Source organism: Triticum urartu, chromosome 3A (genome assembly GCF_056163025.1).
Source record: "Triticum urartu cultivar PI428250 chromosome 3A, HENAU_Tu73, whole genome shotgun sequence".
In the NCBI taxonomy this organism is placed as follows: Eukaryota; Viridiplantae; Streptophyta; class Magnoliopsida; order Poales; family Poaceae; genus Triticum; species Triticum urartu.
The window spans coordinates 623062143-623077350 of record NC_141875.1 but is presented as its reverse complement, the minus strand read 5'-3'; the positions used below and the strand labels follow the sequence as shown (position 1 = coordinate 623077350).

At 41.6% G+C, this 15208-nt stretch overlaps 1 long non-coding RNA gene across 1 annotated transcript; it reads left to right on the top strand.

The window, feature by feature from the left end:
* Positions 1 to 667: 667 nt before the first annotated feature.
* Positions 668 to 4617, top strand: LOC147980856 (uncharacterized). The gene is made up of 3 exons (XR_015599822.1): positions 668 to 1184; positions 1729 to 1943; positions 4061 to 4617. It is a non-coding gene; the product is annotated as an uncharacterized LOC147980856 (long non-coding RNA).
* The last annotated feature ends 10591 nt before the right edge of the window (positions 4618 to 15208 follow it).

Sequence of the window (15208 nt, the reverse complement as noted above, 5' to 3'; positions counted from 1 at the left end):
CGAAGTCCGACCCTAAATACAAACCAAATGACCAAAAAGGCTATTTTTGATTAAAAAATCAACTGGACAACGCCCAACGCTGCATCTGTAATTATGACTTCGGCAAAAGGGCTAAAAACCAACTCAAAAAAGAAAAGAAACGAAAAAACCTAAAAGAGGACACACCTGACTCTTCTATAGCTGGCCAAATGGGCCGGGCCTGGCATGCCGACCCGCAAGCACACTGGCATGGCACGTGATGGGCCAGGCCCAGCACGCTCTAATCGGGCCGTGCCAGGCACGCGGCCCGCCTTGGGCCATGCCTGGGCCTGAAGGCTAGGCACGCGGGTTGGCACGGCATGGCCCGTTTATTTTATTTTTTATCCAGAATTTTTTTAATATATATAACACATAAATCAGCCCAAGAAACAACCTAGCAGGCTATCAGGCTAGTGGGCCAGCGTGCCTGGCGTGCCATCGGGCCGACCCGTTTGGCTCCTGGGCCGTGCTTGGGCCGGAGGGGGCAGAACGCAGGCCGGCACGACACGGTCCGACTAATAATCATGCCATGGCGGGCCGGGCCGGGCCAGGCACGATTAAGATAGGTCGGGCCGGGCCAGCCCGTTTGGCCAGCTATAGACTCTTCCTCTCAGCTCTCCTCACCTCTTCACCTACCTTCACTACCCTTATCACTTCACTGTCTCCCCACTTCTCCCTGTGGCCACAAGCCCACAACTCTCTCTCTACCTCCTCAGGTCGCCCCTCCTCTTCTTCTCCACTGCCGACGCGAGGTCTCGCACCCCCTCTCCCCACTCTTCTCAGCACTTCCTCGTCAAATCGGTCTCTAAAGTGCTCGAGGATCCGCTTGAGCTCGGCATGCTTGTTGGCTGACCCAGTTCTAGGCATGGACGAAGGCCGACGTGGAGGCGCGGGACTCGTCTCCACCAGATCGCCGGCCGTGTCAATCGTGCATCTGAAGCTCCGCGGCCCGGCTCCATGACTTCCTCTCCGTCTCGCTCGCCCGGCACTTGGAGCGTCTGCTCGTCGTCAGCTCCCACCACCTTGTGCGTGCAGCTGTGCTGTGCCCTGCCTTGCCCAGGTGCGACATAGTGCCGCGGTAGCTGGTCCCCAGCAACTGCAAGCCGGCGCCGGTTGATGATCTATTCCCCACTCCAACTTTCGTATCTGCTTAGTTTTGATTTGAGGTACTCCCCATTCCCCACTTTTGCTAATTCCTTTTTTTTGCGAAACACTTTTAATAATTCCTAGTTGATATTCATCATTGTACAATACATATGTAGCTCAGTATCTTAGGTTTAAGCATGAGAGTCATTTTAGAATGGGGGAGAGAAAAAATAGAAGTTGGAGTAAGCTATTTGATTAGACGTTCTTAACTTTGTTGCAACAACTGTTATGAGTGGAGATTCTAGTCAGTTAATATTCTTGAGGCAACCATGCTGTCATCAAGTTGATTGATTGGTGGATTTGAACTCTGGGTGGCTAGGGGCATTGTGATGAGCTAGGGACCAAGACAGATGAGGTTGATTTGGCTTCATCCTACCAAAGAAATTTACTTCTTCTGAAAAGACGGAAGCATGTTTTTAGAAAGTTCATGGTTAACTTTCCAAATCCAAGATTTATAGCAAAGCAAAGAGACAGGTTGAAGAATGAATAATTGATATAGCACAACCTTCTAGATGTATTTCTTCTTGTCTCGGACTCCCGGTTATAACAGAAGTGCTTTTGCAGGCTTACACGGAATGCATATTGAAGACCATGGAAGAGTCATCGAATTTGTTCCATCATAAATTGTTGGAACTCTGGAATAAATAGAAAGATGTGAATGAGGAGGCATACCTGCCTGCCATATACATCAACCCGAAGCTTTTGAGCGTTTTACAAAAGAAGTACTTGATAGGTTTACTTCATGATAGTCTCGGATTTTGTTCTGTCAGAATGATCAGGTACTTACTCACTTAATTTCCAAACATACTAGTTATTTGTTGAATGTATTGGTTCGACTTAGTGATACATCAAAGCTTCTCTTTACCTGAAACGACTTAAGGGTGTATTAAGGTAGTCCAATGCATGGGTTTCATATTTCAGTTCTTATATGCCATCTTGTTTTCATAATGCTATGCAGTTAAAATAATAATAAATAGCTTACAAAATGCACCTTGTTAAGAGCTCAAAATCACATTTGACTCAGAAGACCAGGATTTATGACTGCAACACCAAAAAATGATCAAATGTGCTTCGGGAATGCTTTGCAGGAAAAAAAAGCACAATATCATACCAAATGTACCCTGGTAAGACTTTGCACATATTCTCGTGCCTTAAGCATGATTTCGTGACTTTGGACACTGACTAAAAATTACTCAACTTTCGTTGCCTATACTTGCTCTTCTCCGTACAGGAGAGTTTTTGGAATTGCCTGTACGGACAAGTATGTATGACTGTACTGTCCAAAAAAAAATGTGTACGACAAGTATGTGTGACTGTACGGTACACTTTGGATATCTTAAAACCTGTTTTAATCTGGTCCTGATATAGTACTTTCTTAGGTCTTAGTTTGTCCTTTACTAGTAAACCTACAATTACACTCTGCATATGGCAACATGTTTATGTAATTACACTGTGCAAGTGTTTGACTGCTTTCACATCAAAGCATAGTTTGAGACATTTCACTGATGAGCACATACATATATAGAAAGTTTGCACATAATTTGGTCAAACCGGGATGGATACAGGGATTTTTTTAGATGAGGACAAACCTGTTTGCAAATCCTAGCTCTGCCATTGATTCTACCTGAATTTACTTTAGTAGATCTTCTCTTGTAAAAACCAAATTGTTTCCGAGCCTATACGTTTACTTTCCTATTTTTGTTTATCATGCAATACTTATCCTGCAGCCATCTAATTTGAAAATTTAATAATAGAAGATGACCTCATTTATATACAGAAAAATGAAAACTGTTGTAACATTTAGAGCATTCCACTTACCGGATTTTAATTCCATGTGCTTGGATGTATATTTGAATAAATCATCCAGTTCTTTTAGCTGTTGCACCAACAAATGAAAAAGTATTAGCATCACAAGCCACAAATAAAAAGAAAAACAATCTTATTTGAGAATATGGGGTGGTACCATGGTAGGACTAACTACAAACCGTAGAAGTGCTTTTGGAACGTCCACTCATCTCTGCATTGATGAGAGATTCAGGATAGGACCAACTACAGTACCGCTCTCTATCCCTCTACCTTTTTATTTCTTTAGGGTCTGCAATTCATGACATAGTTTAGCAGTTGAGCAACAATCCAGTGACTGTACCATCTGCACATGTTATGTTTTGCAATTGTGTGATTGCCGATTGTCCGGTAGCTGACACCTGTGTTACAATGTTACTGCCATCAAGGATGGCAGCAATATGCTTATTGTGCTCGCGGGTTGGACGTTGTCGCTTTAAAATGTCCTCTCTATTTTGCGCATACCGCTCCCTTTCCATCTGATTCTTTATCTCATTATGGTCTGTATGTTTGAAGAACAGATCATAGATCATTATATAGCAATAAAACTCGGCCATATATCATGAAGTTGATCATCATTACCTTGTGATACAGCCAGCTGGGTGTGTGTCCCATTGATCTCGGCTGCGGCAATTTTCTTCTATTTATAGACCTCACGCCGTCTCTTATTAATCTCATCCCTATTTTGTGCATACTCCTCTCTATCCATCTGCCTTTTTTACTTCTTTAGGGTCTGCAATCAATGACACAATTCCAACATTTTAGCAACAAAACTAAAATCAGGTGCTTGGGTACTGATCATCACGGCATCACCCAAGTATTGGGTGTTGCTTATATCCTGGCACGGGGTGAGCGTCCCATTGGGAGTGGTCGGGACCATACACTGTCCTTTAACCCTGTGAATGTCAAGAATGTTATCATACAACTGTACCTGAAGGAATAATGCAACATGATGTAGTAGTTTGTAATACCATTCATCTAGGTCTCTTTATGGGTGTGTCTTTATTTGTGTTCATATTACTTGTAACTAAAGCATTGGACGATCCATATGCAGATTGGGAAGGCTTTTAGGTGAGGTCAGTTATATACTAAAGAGCATGCACCTATGTTGGCGATGAGCTCATCAGCGCGGCCGTGGACGGGCGCCTCGGCGGTTGCACCTGTGATGGCGAAGAGCTCATCGTCGGGTGACTCGGCGGTTGCACTTGTGCTGGCGAAGAGCTCGTCATCGCAGTCATCGTCCGGTGCCTCGGCGTCTGTGCAGGGCAGCGACCAGCGATGGCGCACGTCAAGCCGGACACCTGGATTGATTCCCCCCTAATTTAGCATATTTCTTTCCGTATAGTTGAGCAAGTCCATGCGAATTGGTCGTGTTGTTTCCTTGTACGGGCGTGGGATCCATACTAAAGTGGTGTGTTGTGCGGCAGCTTCTTTGCGTGAGGTAGATCGTGGGAGAAGTAGGACGTGGGCGTCTGCCCTAGCAGAATATTTAATCCTAAGCGTTGATTGGTGTGGTAGACCTTTGATGTAATATAGAACGTTGGATGTGATTTAGTGGGATTGATCAAACGTCTCTGGTACTTCTGTGTACACTTTGTGGTGTGACTTTAAGAGGATTCATGTTTGCTCTTTTAATAGTAGTATAGAGGCAAGAACCCTTTCTTTGTTTGATCCATTTTGAACTTCTTCAAAATTTTATCAAGGTATGTGCTTTGTGAAAGTCCAATTAAGCGTCTTGATCTATCTCTATAGATTTTGATGCCCAATACATAAGCAGCTTCATCGAGGTATTTCATTGTAAAATTCTTATTCAAGCATCCTTTTATGATATTTAGAAATTCAGTATCATTTCCGGTCAACAATATGTCATCTACGTATAATATCAGAAATGCTACAAAGCTCCCACTCACTTTCTTGTAAATACAGGCTTCTCCAAAAGTCTGTATAAAACCATATGCTTTGATCACACTATCAAAGCATATATTCCAACTCCGAGATGCTTGCACTAGTCCATAAATGGATCGTTGGAGCTTACACACTTTGTTAGCACCTTTTGGATCGACAAAACCTTCTGGTTGCATCATATACCACTCTTCTTTAAGATATCCATTAAGGAATGCAGTTTTGACATCCATTTGCCAAATTTCATAATCATAAAATGCGGCAATTGCTAACATGATTCAGACAGACTTAAGCATCGCTATGGGTGATAAGGTCTCATTGTAGTCAACTCCTTGAACTTGTCGAAAACCTTTTGCAACAAGTCGAGCTTTGTAGACAGTAACATTACCGTCAGCGTCAGTCTTCTTCTTGAAGATACATTTATTCTCCATTTCGCGGAATCTGGGCTCATCATTGCTTCCTCATAGTTCGTAGGTTCATCATGGTCAAGTAACATGACTTCCAGAACAGGATTACCATACCACTCTGGTGCGGATCTTACTCTGGTTGACCTATGAGGTTCTGTATTAACTTGATCAGAAGCTTCATGATCATGATCATTAGCTTCCTCACTAATTGGTGTAGGAATCACATGATCTGATTGCTGTGATGGACTACTTTCCAATAAGGGAGCGGGTACAATTACCTCATCAAGTTCTACTTTCCTCCCACTCACTTCTTTCGAGAGAAACTCCTTCTCTAGAAAGGATCCATTCTTAGCAATGAATATCTTGCCTTCGGATCTATGATAGAAGGTGTACCCAACAGTCTCCTTTGGGTATCCTATGAAGACACATTTTTCTGATTTGGGTTCGAGCTTATCAGGTTGAAGCCTTTTCACATAAGCATCACAGCCCCAAACTTTAAGAAATGAGAACTTGGGTTTCTTGCCAAACCACATTTCATAAGGTGTCGTCTCAACGGATTTAGATGGTGCCCTATTCAACGTGAATGCAGCCATCTCTAAAGCATAACCCCAAAACGATAGTAGTAAATCAGTAAGAGACATCATAGATCGCACCATATCTAATAAAGTGCGGTTACGACGTTCGGACACACCATTACCCTATGGTGTTCTAGGTGGCGTGAGTTGCGAAACTATTCCACATTGTTTCAAATGAAGACCAAACTCGTAACTCAAATATTCTCCTCCATGATCAGATCGTAGAAACTTTATTTTCTTGTTACGATGATTTTCCACTTCACTCTGAAATTCTTTGAACTTTTCAAATGTTTCAGACTTATGTTTTATCAAGTAGACATACCCATATCTGCTCAAATCATCTGTGAAGGTTAGAAAATAACGATACCCGCCGCGAGCATCAACACTCATCGGACCACATACATCAGTATGTATTATTTCCAATAAGTCCATTGCTCGCTCCATTGTTCCGGAGAATGGAGTCTTAGTCATCTTGCCCATGAGGCATGGTTCGCAAGCATCAAGTGATTCATAATCAAGTGATTCCAAAAGCCCATATGCATTGAGTTTCTTCATGCGCTTTACACCAATAGGACCTAAATGGCAGTGCCACAAATAAGTTGCACTATAATTATTAAACTTATATCTTTTAGCTTCAATACTATGAACATGTGTATCACTACTATCAAGATTTAGTAAAAATTGACCACTCATCAAGGGTGCATGACCATAAAAGATATTACTCATATAAATAGAACGGCCATTATTCTCTGATTTAAATGAATAACCATCTCGCATCAAACAAGATCCAGATATAATGTTCATGCTTAATGCTGGCACCAAATAACAATTATTCAGGTCTAATACTAATCCAGAAGGTAGATGTAGAGGTAGTGTGCCGATGGCGATCACATCGACTTTGGAACCATTTCCCACGCGCATCGTCACCTCGTCCTTAGCCAATCTTCGCTTAATCCATAGCCCCTGTTTCGAGTTGCAAATGTTAGCAATAGAACTAGTATCAAATACCCAGGCGCTACTGCGAGAATTAGTAAGGTACACAACAATAACATGTATATCAAATATACCTTTCACTTTGCCATCCTTATTATCCGCCAAATACTTGGGGCAGTTCCACTTCCAGTGACCAGTCCCTTTGCAGTAGAAGCACTCAGTCTCAGGCTTAGGTCTAGACTTGGGATTCTTCACTTGAGCAACAACTTGCTTACTGTTCTTCTTGAATTTCCCCTTCTTCCCTTTGCCCTTCTTCTTGAAACTGGTGGTCTTGTTGACCATCAACACTTGATGCTCCTTCTTGATTTCTACCTCCACAGCCTTTAGCATTGTGAAGACCTCGGGAATTGTCTTATCCATCCCTTGCATATTATAGTTCATCACGAAGCTTTCGTAGCTTGGTGGTAGTGATTGAAGAACTCTGTCAATGACACTATCGACCGGAAGATTAACTCCCAGCTGAGTCAAGTGATTGTGGTACCCAGACATTCTGAGTATGTGTTCACTGATAGAACTATTCTCCTCCATTTTGCAGCTATAGAACTTATTGGAGACTTCATATCTCTCAATCCGGGCATTTGCTTGAAATATTAACTTCAACTCCTAGAACATCTCATATGCTCCATGACGTTCAAAACGTCGTTGAAGTCCCGGTTCAAAGCTGTAAAGCATGGCACACTGAACTATCGAGTAGTCATCAGCTTTGCTTTGCCAAACATTCTTAACGTCGTCAGCAGCATCTGCAGTAGGCTTGTCACCCAGCGGTGCTTCCAGGACGTAATTCTTCTGTGCAGCAATGAGGATAATCCTCAAGTTACGAACCCAGTCCGTGTAGTTGCTACCATCATCTTTCAACTTAGCTTTCTCTAGGAATGCATTAGAATTCAATGGAACAACAACACGGGCCATCTATCTACAATAGCATAGACATGCAAAATACTATCAGGTACTAAGTTCATGATAAATTAAAGTTCAATTAATCATATTACTTAAGAACTCCCACTTAGATAGACATCCCTCTAATCATCTAAGTGATCACGTGATCCATATCAACTAAACCATGTCCGATCATCACGTGAGATGGTGAAGTTTTCAATGGTGAACATCACTATGTTGATCATATCTACTATATGATTCACGCTCGACCTTTCGGTCTTAGTGTTCCGGGGCCATATATGCATATGCTAGGCTCGTCAAGTTTAACCCGAGTATTCTGCATGTGCAAAACTGGCTTGCACTCGTTGCATGTGAATGCAGAGCTTATCACACCCGATCATCACGTGGTGTCTCGGCATGACAAACTGTAGCAACGGTGCATACTCAGGGAGAACACTTGTACCTTGAAATTTAGTGAGAGATCATCTTATAATGCTACCCTCGAACTAAGAAAAATAATATGCATAAAGGATAAACATCACATGCAATCAAATATAAGTGATATGATATGGCCATCATCATCTCGTGCCTTTGATCTCCATCTCCAAAGCACCGTCATGATCACCATTGTCACCGGCTTGACACCTTGATCTCCATCGAAGCATCGTTGTCGTCTCGCCAACTATTGCTTCTACGACTATCGCTACCGCTTAGTGATAAAGTAAAGAAATTACATGGCGATTGCATTTCATACAATAAAGCGACAACCATATGGCTCCTGCCAGTTGCCGATAACTGTGTTACAAAACATGATCATCTCATACAATAATTTATATAATCACGTCTTGACCATATCACATCACAACATGCCATGCAAAAACAAGTTAGACGTCCTCTACTTTGTTGTTACATGTTTTACATGGCTGCTATGGGCTTCTAGCAAGAACCGTTCTTACCTATGCATCAAAACCACAACGTAGTATAGTGATTGCTTTTTGATCTTTAGAAAGAACCCGGTTCATTGAAACCGATTCAATTAAAGTTGGAGAAACAGACACCCACTAGCCACCTGTGTGCGAAGCACGTCGGTAGAACCAGTCTCGCATAAGCGTACGCGTAATGTCGGTCTGAGCCGCTTCATCCAACAATACAACTGAATCAAGAATCAACTAGTGACGGCAAGCAATATGTATATACTCACGCCCACAACTCCTTTCTGTTCTACTCGTGCAAATAACATCTACGCATAGACCTGGCTTGGATGCCACTGTTGGGGAACGCAGTATTTCAAAATTTTCCTACGATCACGCAAGATCTATCTGGGAGATGCATAGCAAAGAGAGGGGAAGAGTATGTCTACATACCCTCGTAGACTGAAAGCAGAAGCATTATGAAACGCGGTTGATGTAGTCGAATGTTTTCGCGATCCAACCGATCAAGTACCGAACGCACGGCACCTCCGTGATCTGCACACGTTCAGCTCGGTGATGTCCCTCGTACTCTTGATCCAGTTGAGGCCGAGGGAGAGTTTTGTCAGCACGACGGCGTGATGACAGTGATGATGAAGTTACCGACCTAGGGCTTCCCCTAAGCACTACAACGATATGACCGAGGTGGAATTCTATGGAGGGGGGCACCGCACACGGCTAAACAATCAACTTGTGTGTCTATGGGGTGCCCCCTTCCCCGTATATAAAGGAGTGGAGGAGGGGAGGACCGACCCTCTCATGGCGCGCCCAAGGGGGGAGTCCTACACCCAGTAGGAGTAGGTTTCCCCCCTTCCCTAGTTGGAGTAGGAGAAGAAGGAAGAGGGAGAGGGGGGGAGGAAAGGGGGGCCAGCCCCCTCCCAATTCGGATTGGGCTTGGGGGGGCACCTTGGCCGCCTCCTCCTCTCTCCCACTAAGGCCCAATAAGGCCCATTGACTCCCCGGGGGGTTCCGGTAACCTCCGGGTACTCCGGAAAATGCCCGAACTTGTCCGGAACCATTCCGGTGTCCAAACATAGCCTTCCAATATATCGATCTTTATGTCTTGACCATTTCGAGACTCCTCGTCATGTCTGTGATCACATCCGGGACTCCAAACTACCTTCGGTACATCAAAACACATAAACTCATAATACCGATCGTCATCGAACGTTAAGCGTGCGGACCCTATGGGTTCGAGAACTATGTAGACATGACCGAGACTCACTTTCGGTCAATAACCAATAGCAGAACCTGGATGATCATATTGGTTCCTACATATTCTATGAAGATCTTTATCGATCAAACCGCATAACAACATACGTTGTCCCCTTTGTCGTCGGTATGTTACTTGCCCAAGAGTCGATCGTCGGTATCTCAATACCTAGTTCAATCTCGTTACCGACAAGTCTCTTTACTCATTCCGTAATGCATCATCCTGCAACTAACTCATTAGTCACATTGCTTGCAAGGCTTATAGTGATGTGCATTACAGAGAGGGCCCAGAAATACCTCTCTGATACACGGAGTGACAAATCCTAATCTTGATCTATGCCAACTCAACAAACACCACCGGAGACACTTGTAGAGCATCTTTATAATCACCCAGTTACATTGTGACGTTTGATAGCACACTAAGTGTTCCTCCGGTATTCGGGAGTTGCATAATCTGATAGTCATAGGAACATGCATAAGTTATAAAGAAAGCAATATCAACAAACTAAACGATCATCGTGCTAAGCTAACGGATGGGTCAAGTCAATCACATTATTCTCTAATGATGTGATCCTCTTAATCAAATGACAACTCATGTCTATGGTTAGGAAACTTAACCATCTTTGATTAACGAGCTAGTCAAGTACAGGCATGATACATCTCCGTCGTATCTATAATGTTTGATTGTTCCATGCCAATATTATACAACTTTCATATACTTTTGGCAACCTTTTATACTATTATTGGGACTAACATATTGATCCAGTGCCCAGTGCCAGTTCCTCTTTGTTGCATGTTTTTTGTTTCGCAGAAAATCCATATCAAACGGAGTCCAAATGTGGTAAAAACTGATGGAGATTTTTTTAGAATATATGTGAATTTTAGGAAGCGAAATCAACGCGAGATGATGCTCGAGGGGCCCACGAGGTAGGGGGGCGCGCCCCTGACCCTTGTGGACACCCCGTAAGGCGGTTGGTGCCCTTCTTTCGCCTCAAGAAAGCTAATATCCGGATAAAAATCATGTCCAAAATTCAGCCCAATCGGTGTTACGGATCTCCGGGAATGTAAGAAACGGTGAAAGGACAGAATCTAGGAACGCAGAAACAAAGAAAGACAGGCAGACGGATCCAATCTCGGAGGGGCTCTCGCCCCTCCCATGCCATGGAGGCCATGGACCAGAGGGGAAACCCTTCTCCCATCTAGGGAGAAGGTCAAGGAAGAAGAAGGGGGGGCTCTCTCGCCCTCTCTTCCGATGGCGCCGGAACGCCGCTGGGGCCATCATCATCACCGCAATCTACACCAACAACTTCACCACCATCATCACCAACTCTTTCCCCCTCTATGCAGCGGTGTAACCCCTCTTTTAACCGTTGTAATCTCTACTTAAACATGGCACTCAACGCTATATATTATTTCCCAATGATGTATGGCTATCCTATGTTGTTTGAGTAGATCCGTTTTGTCCTATGGGTTAATTGATGATCGTGATTGGTTTGAGTTGCATGTTTTATTATTGGTGCTGTCCTATGGTGCTCTCCATGTCGTGCAAGCGTGAGGGATTCCCGCTGTAGGGTTTGCAATATGTTCATGATTTGCTTATGGTGGGTGGTGTGAGTGATAGAAACACAGACCCGAGTAAGTAGGTTGTTTACGTATGGGAATAAAGAGGACTTGATGCCTTATAATGCTATGGTTGGGTTTTACCTTAATGATCTTTAGTAGTTGCGGATGCTTGCTAGAGTTCCAATCCTAAGTGCATATGATCCAAGAAGAGAAAGTATGTTATCTTATGCCTCTCCCTCAAATAAAATTGCAATAATGATTACCGGTCTAGTTATCGATTGCCTAGGGACAAATAACTTTCTTGTGTGACAACAAGCTCTCTACTAAAACTAACTTAGTTGTGTCTTCATCTAAACAGCCCCTACTTTTTATTTACGCGCTCTTTATTATCTTGCAAACCTATCCAACAACACCTACAAAATACTTCTAGTTTCATACTTGTTCTAGGTAAAGCGAACATTAAGCTTGCGTAGATTTGTATCGGTGGTCGATAGAACTTGAGGGAATGTTTGTTCTACCTTTAGCTCCTCGTTGGGTTCGACACTCTTACTTATCGAAAGAGGCTACAATTGATCCCCTATACTTGTGGGTTATCAAGACCTTTTTCTGGCGCCGTTGCTGAGGAGTTATAGCGTGGGGTGAATATTCTTGTGTGTGCTTGTTTGCTTTATCACTAAGTAATTTTTATTTTATATTCTAAGTTGTTCTCTATCTTTAGTTATGGATATGGAACACGAAATACCAAAAAAATTAGGTGCACTTGCTACTCATGGAGATGGGTAACCTCCTAAAACCCTCGATGCTCATTATGTGAAAGAGATTATGTACTACTTTGATAATCCTGAGAAAACCCCATTCAATTATGTTATGGGAGACACATTGGATCAACGTGAATACTTTAGGGATTATTGCTTGACTCAAAAAGGGAAACTATTATGGGATCAAATTTATATGTTGTATTGGTATGCTAGGCAACTATGCTTGAGATATGATTATACTTGTTGCTCTAGGATGAAGGCTCCACACCTTCCCTTTTCATGCAAATTTAATGATGATAAAACCTTGGCTTCTTACGCTAATGGTATATATGATTACTATGATGTGGAACAAATAGAAGAATTCGTTGCTTTTATGGATGCTTATGAAATTGAATCTTTGTTTAAAGAGTGAAAATCTTGATGATGTTGTTTATAGACCTGAAAAATTTGCTATACTTAAATATTGCTATGAAAATTATGAATTCAATTCCGATATTGATGATTTTATTGAAAGAATCTCCGCTGTCCAAGAAGAGACTAATATTTTGGAGGAGTCTATGGAAGAAGAAATTGATGAAGCCGTGAGCTCATTGGATGAAAAAGATGATGAGGAGAGCAAAGAACAAAAGGAGGAAGAGCGGATTAGCTACCCGTGCCCACCTTCTAATGAGAGTAACTCTTCAACTCATACATTTTTTAATTTCCCTTCGTGCTTACCGAAGGATGATTGCTATGATGATTGTTATGATCCCATTGATTCTTTTGAAATATCCCTTTTTGATGATGCTTGTGGCCAAGATGCCAATATGAATTATGCTTGTGGAGATGAACTTGCTATAGTTACTTATGTTAAACATGAAATTATTTCTATTGCACCCATGCATGATAGTCCTATTATCTTTTTGAATTCTCCCGACTACACTATATCGGAGAAGTTTGCCCTTATTAAGGATTATGTTGATGGGTTGCGTTTCACTACTACACATGATGATTTTGATAGATATAATATGCATGTGCTTGCTGCTCCTACTTGCAATTATTATGAGAGATGAACTACATCTCCGCCTCTCCATGTTTCCAACATGATAAAATTGCAAGAAACTGTTTATACTATGCATTGGCCTTTACTATGTGTGCATGAGTTGTTCTTTTATGACACGACGATGCATAGGAAGAGAGTTAGACTTCGTCATTGCTTGATATATGTTGCTTTGTGCTCACTACTAAATCACAAATCATTGTTAATTAAAATTGGCTTTGATATACCTTGGGATCCGGGTGGATTCATTACTTGAGCACCTTATGCCTAGCTTAATGGCTTTAAAGAAAGCGCTGCTAGAGAGACAACCTGAAAGTTTTAGAGAGTCATTTATTTCTGTTGAGTGCTTTATATAGTTTAAAAACAAAAAAATAAAGAGGGGAACCCAAAACTTTTCAAAAAGGAAAGTGAAAGTGAGAGAGACAAGCATTATTGAAGTGGGGGAGCTCCTTGAACTTTGTTCATGCTCATGGAAACTTTTTGAATCTTGATTAAAGAAAATTTTCAACAAAAGTAATTATCCCCTTGTACAATTCCATTGTATTATAAAAATAATGTGCCAAGATTTTCCTTTAGGATGTTTACATTGCTTGTTGGTTTGTGCGGTGTAGAACAGAAACTTTGGCTGTAGTGCGCGATTTTACATTTTTTACTAGAACGTCAAATGGTTCGAAAACTTTTTTCATTGTCTTTCTATACAAATTGTTTATTTTTCCTAATTTTATGAGAATTTTTGGAGTACCAAAAGTATGGTGAATGTTCAGATTACTACATACTATCCTGTTTAAGACAGATTCTATTTTTGATGCATAGTTTGCTTGTTTTGATGAAACTATCGATTTCTATCAGTGGATTAAGCCATGTAAAATTTATATTACAGTAGCTACAATGCAAAAACAAAATATGAATTGGTTTGCAACAGTACTTAGAGTAGTGATTTGCTTTATTATACTAACGAATCTTATACCGAACTTTCCGTTAAGTTTTGTGTGATTGAAGTTTTCAAGTTTTGGGAGAGATCATGATGGATGAAGGAATAAGGAGTGGCAAGAGCCTAAGCTTGGGGATGCCCGAGGCACCCCAAGCAAATATTCAAGGACTCCCAAGCAACCAAGCTTGGGGATGCCCCGAAAGGCATCCCCTTTTTCTTCTAACGGTCATCGGTAATTTCACTTGGAGCTATATTTTTATTCGTCACATAATATGCGTAAATCTTGGAGCGTCTTTTGCATTTAGTTTTTCACTTTTATTTGATGCACCATGCTGGTATGAGATAGTCCTTGCTTGATTTATAGAATTCTCATTGCACTTTACTTATATGTTTTGAGTATGGCTTTATAGAATGCTTCATGTGCTTCACTTATATCTTTTGAGGTTTGGATTGCCTGTTTCTCTTCACATAGAAAACTGCCATTTGTAGAATGCTCTTTTGATTCACTTATATTTGTTAGAGCATGGGCATATCTTTTGTAGAAAGTGTTAAACTCTCTTGCTTCACTTATATCTATTTAGAGAGATGACAGGAACTGGTCATTCACACGGTTAGTCATAAAATCCTACATAAAACTTGTAGATCACTGAATATGATATGTTTGATTCCTTGCAATAGTTTTGCCATATAAAGATGGTGATATTAGAGTCATGCTAGTGGGTAGTTGTGGATTGTAGAAATACTTGTGTTGAAGTTTGTAATTCCCGTAGCATGCACGTATGGTGAACCGTTATGTGATGAAGTCGGAGCATGATTTATTTATTGATTGTCTTCCTTATGAGTGGCGGTCGGGGACGAGCGATGGTCTTTTCCTACCAATCTATCCCCCTAGGAGCATGCACATAGTACTTTGTTTCAATAGCTAATAGACTTTTGCAATAAGTATGTGAGTTCTTTATGACTAATGTCGAGTCCATG